Source organism: Orycteropus afer, unplaced genomic scaffold (genome assembly GCF_000298275.1).
Source record: "Orycteropus afer afer isolate SDZICR_OR568_19922 unplaced genomic scaffold, OryAfe1.0 scaffold00163, whole genome shotgun sequence".
NCBI lineage: Eukaryota > Metazoa > Chordata > Mammalia > Tubulidentata > Orycteropodidae > Orycteropus > Orycteropus afer.
The window spans coordinates 4,378,964-4,384,124 of NW_006921750.1; the positions used below are offsets into that span (position 1 = coordinate 4,378,964).

General features: G+C 36.0%; 1 protein-coding gene across 1 annotated transcript in view; it reads left to right on the plus strand.

Moving 5' to 3' along the window:
• NRG3 (neuregulin 3) overlaps positions 1 to 5,161 on the plus strand; it is a 2,137,828-nt gene that overhangs the window by 594,918 nt on the left and 1,537,749 nt on the right. The gene's annotated exons all lie outside the window — the stretch shown is intronic.

The following is a 5,161-nucleotide window of genomic DNA, read 5'->3' on the forward strand; positions in this document are numbered from 1 at the left end:
TGGAAGGAAGACTGGCAATCTACTTCTGTAGAGATACCACCTCAGAAACCCAAAGAGGGGTTGCTATGACTTCGATCTGACTTGATGGCAGTGTGTTTGGTTTGTAATAATTGTCTATTTACTATAAGTGACAACATGTAATATTCATCTTTTTGCAATCTGCTTTTTTAGCTCTGCATGTTTTCAAGATTCAGCTGTGTTGTGCCATGCATTAGGATTTAATTTCTCTTTATGGATGAGTAATATTAAATTGTATATGCATACAACATTTTGTTTATCCATTCATTTGTTGATGGGCATTTTGATGGTTTCCACCTTTTGGATATTGTGAATAGTGCTGCAGTGAACGTTGGTATACAGGTTTCTGTTTGTGTCCCTGCCTTCACTTGTTCTGGGCATATACCTAGGATTAGGATTGCTGGCTGTTTACTTCTTTTTCAGACTAGAACCATGATTTGTTTTTTGTCACTAGAAGCCAAAATGTGTTCATAAACAATCTTCTCTGCATGTAATTTGGGAAACTGGATTAAACCAATGTAACAGATCTGTTTACTGCAGTAGTTCTCAAAGCCTTTAATATGTTAATGTGAATCTCCAAGTTTGGCTATACCACACTGTGCTTTCCAGAGTAATTTGGCCTCAGAACAAGAGTTTTTCATGCAGAATATACTTTGGAAAATGCTTCATTATATCAAATGCTGTGTTAAATGATGTCTTGTGTTCTTAGTTTTTAGGGAAGCACTCCTCTTTCCCAACTCTCTCTCAATAGAATTATTTGTTTTCCTATCTGATCACTTATTCTGTAGCACTGTAATCTGGCAGAAGTGGATGGCACTTCAATTTCCTGAATCCTGGCAACCTCTCTACCTATTATGTACCTGTACTTGTTACGAGGAGAGGAGAGAGCTATCACAATATATGTTTCTACTCCCTACTTATTTGTACCCAAGCCCAGGTAGCAAACCACCTGGACCAAGCTGAGGGAACTCCTTCTTGGGCTGCCACAGCTTGTCTCCATTCTCCCCTCTGATAGTGTTTGGTCTCAGGTTAGTGCTGTGTGGTTACCTGCAACTTCTATGCTCTGCAGGACACATGTATTTATTTCTGCCTCCAGCTGAGAACAGCAACGGGGCATTCCCTGATCCCTAGTAATTTCCTGGGTTCAGTGATTCCTGTTTCTCTTGACCTGTTTCACAGGTGGTGACACCATCACTGACCTGGATTTGCTCTTCTTAGCTCAAATAACACAGCAGTCAGAAGCTGCATGCACCTGACAACCGAAAAACTGTATCACTTTAAACAAGATGGGGGGTGGTCAGTTCTGAAGTCAGAGAGATCTTGGTTCTAATCCTGACTCAGCACTTCAACAAGCCCTAGTTCTGCTACTTGCTAACATGAACAAATTACTTAAATAGCATAACCTCACTTTCATACCTGCACAATGATGGTAACAGTAGTTATCTTATAAGGTTGTTTAGAGAATTAAGTGAAATAACTCACTGCTTGCAATATAGCAGAAGTCATTTAATGTTTGATATGTTTATGTTTGGAGTTCCTGAGTGGGCAAATGGTTAAGCTCTTGTCTACTAGCTGAAAAGTTGGCAAACCCAGTCATAAGTTCCTTGGGGCACAGGCCTGGAGATCAAAGCCTTGCAAACCCTATAGAAAGTGCTACTCTACATGCATGGGATGGCCATGAGTTGGAATCAACTCAAAGCCATCTAATAAGCAACAACAACATGTTTATGTTGGCCCCTCCGTAGGTTGTGCAAATGCTTAACTCACTTGCTGCTAACCAAATAGTTGGAAGTTTGGGTCCATCTAGAGGTAACTCAGAAGAAAGACCTGGTGAACTACTTCTACAAAACCAGCTATTGAAAACTCTACGGAACACAGCTCTGACACACATGGGGTCACCATGCATCTGAAACTGGTACTATTTATATTTATGTTACTGCTATTTTTCAATTTAGTCTTTTATTATTTTACATATTACCTTAACTTCTTTTATTTCTTACAAATTAACTATCAAGACCTGATAGAATTCGTTTGTATGTTTATTTGTTTCAATCTGTGAAGAAACTAAAAGAGGGATCTATTGATCCTTTCCACAATGAGCTATAGTCTTGTGGGGAAATTACTTATAAGCTTAATAAAAACTTACCAATGACAATTCACAATGAGCTATAGTCTTGTGGGGAAATTACGTATAAGCTTAATAAAAACTTACCAATGACAAATGATATGCAATATTTTAATTGGTTCTAAAAAACCCTCATAAACAACCTTTTGTAGATAAAGAAGGCAAATTTTTGATAATTCCATTAGCACTCAACATTACAAGTTTACATGCTCATACCAATAGAATTCGAGAAAAGGATTTTGGTGTGTGCCTAACTTAAAGTATGGTCTAAACAAATCAGTGAATCTCAAAAGTTTCAACATCAGGACTCCTTTAGATTTTAAAAAATTATTGAAGACCCCAAACAGGTTTTTTTTTTTTTTTTTTTAATATGGGGAACAAATCTATCAATATTTATATTACAATGAAAAAAAACTATAAATTAACTTAAAAATATTAAGAAAGCCACTACAAAATAAGATAATGATTTTAATGAATAATAATTTGTTTTCTAAAATAAAAAAAGGAATAGTGTTAAAGGTGGCATTGTTTCATATTTTCACAAATCTCTTGATAGTACTATACTAGGAAAAAAGAAAGCTAGATTTTCATACTTGCTTCTGCAATCAATCCCCTGCCTTATGTTAATTTATTTCTTTGGTAGTATATGAGGAAAACTGCCTTCATACAGATATGTAGTTGGAGAAAGAAGAAATATTTTAATAGCCAACTAAGATAACTCTGGTAGCATAGTGCCTAAGGCACTTGACTGCTAACTAGAAGGCTGGCAGTTCACACCCACCAGCCACTCCTCAGAAGGTAGGTTGGGCATTCTACTTCCATAGTGATACCACCTCAGAAACCCAAGGAGGGGTCACTGTGAGTCGGGTCCGACTCAATGGCACATAACGACAACAACACTCCACCCCAACACTCAAGAGGTAATAATTTATTAAAATTTAGTGTCAATGGAAAATCTGAAATTATATAAACTTTGTACTCCGTGACATTATAATCCACTGATTAATCTTTCACTTTGAATGAGCTTTTTATCCACATATCATTTAATAACATAACACATTGGTATTTTGGAAAATACTGTTTCAATGAGTTATGCAGATATCCCAAATGTTTACTCATTATTATATGGTATTAAAAGCCTATTTTATTAATATCACCATATCCCATTATAAACATTTTAGACAGAGACGCTTATGGTGGTGAACACAAGTTTTAAAAATTCTAATTTTCACTTGATTGATTGTATTTTATTATTGGCAGCAAATATATCAGTTATTTTCCTTAAAATGATATGTTTTCTACATTTATTTCTGAGAAAATATCTGCCAGATACCTAAATTTGCAAACTATTCCTCAGTCATCTTTTTAAGTAAAAATGTTGCTAGTTCAGCTTGTAATTCAAACAATCACACATGTGATTCTGAACAATTGTACTTCTTTATGCAGCCAAAGTGTGTTACATGTACTTCTCATTTTGTCACATGTAATATTAGAAAAAAAGATGTGTCCTCCAATTGAAATTTAATAAAATTAATAATTTCAACTGCTTAATCAAAAGCATTCTTACCTGAAAATGGCCCTTTCTCTTGCTGCAAGGATGTGGCCCTGAAGCTACAGTCAGTATTAGTATGGTTGTGTGCTACTGCCTTTTTGTCAGTCCTTGTGTCAATGTCAAGGGCAATTGACGTGTTAACTTTATCACAAAAATAATTTTGGCCTCACAGACTCCCTAAATGTGTCTCAGGGACCTGTAGCACTCTGAAGACCACACTTTGAGAACCACTAGTATAAGCTGCTGTACAAATATATCCAAGAATGCAGAGGATCAAAGTTTATTCTCTCAGTGTATCAGTCTAGGGCAGTCCTCCCTTCCCAGGGGAACATTTTGCAACACTGTGAGACATTTTTGGTTGTCTCAACTGTGGGTGATCTGTTACTGTTTCTGTTACTGATTCTGGTAATCATCCCTGAGCTGTTACTGTGGATAATTCTGCTAATCATCCCACAATGCATAGGGCCATCCTCAACAACAAAGAATTATCTGACCCCAAGTCAATAATGCCTAACTTGAGAATTTCTGGTAGAAATAGGGAGGCTATCCAAGAAGATGGTTATCTACTCCACTAGGTTATTCAAAACCCAAGGCTCCTTCTACATTGTCCTCATCCACAAGCAATACTGGCTCCTGGAACTACACCTATTTTCTGCAAAGGGCAGTAGAAGTAGAAGGCAAGTAACAAATTCTTAAGAAAAGGATGAAATTACACACATCCTTTGAGATACTCACAAACCATTTACCAGACCTTAGTGAAATGATCAGACTAAAACTTGCCTGTGGTAATATGGAGACACCTATTAAGAAAAAAGCAAAACAGAACAAAATGTGGGGAGACAGATTACTGGGGAAATATTAGCAGGATCCATCATAACAGGGAAATGTTTTAAAATGCTTTAATGGATGCTAAAAATAAATTCAGAGGTCTTTAATTACAGAACAATTTAAAATTCCTACTTATATATAATGGAAATAGATTTTAAATGGAGTAAAAATCAAACTATTCTGGACATATTTTGCAAACACTGGATTTATGAAAATATACTTAACACCCATTTTCAGAGCAAATTACTTTCTTAGAAGCCTAAGATATAAACTCACCCCAAGAAGAATGTGTTCTTTTGGAGAAGGTCATCTACTCATCTATTCAGTGAATAAACAAATACCTGACTGGTTTATGGAACCTATCTCAGGACTTCATAAAACCCTTGCATTTCTACCTAGAACCAGGCAGGAAAATCATTAACTTGCCATTAGAATCAACAGGTCTGGATGCAACCTCTTGAAAGTATCTTCCCTGCGAGCTGGTAAACATTTATAGCTAATTTGAAATTAAATGTTTAATTACATAACTTATCCAATTAGGGTGCTAATTAATTGACAGAGCATTTTTGAGGGCTTTGCACACTGCAGAAAAAGAGAGCAACATCTTGAGCATATTACCTGTGACTTTTTTTTTTTTT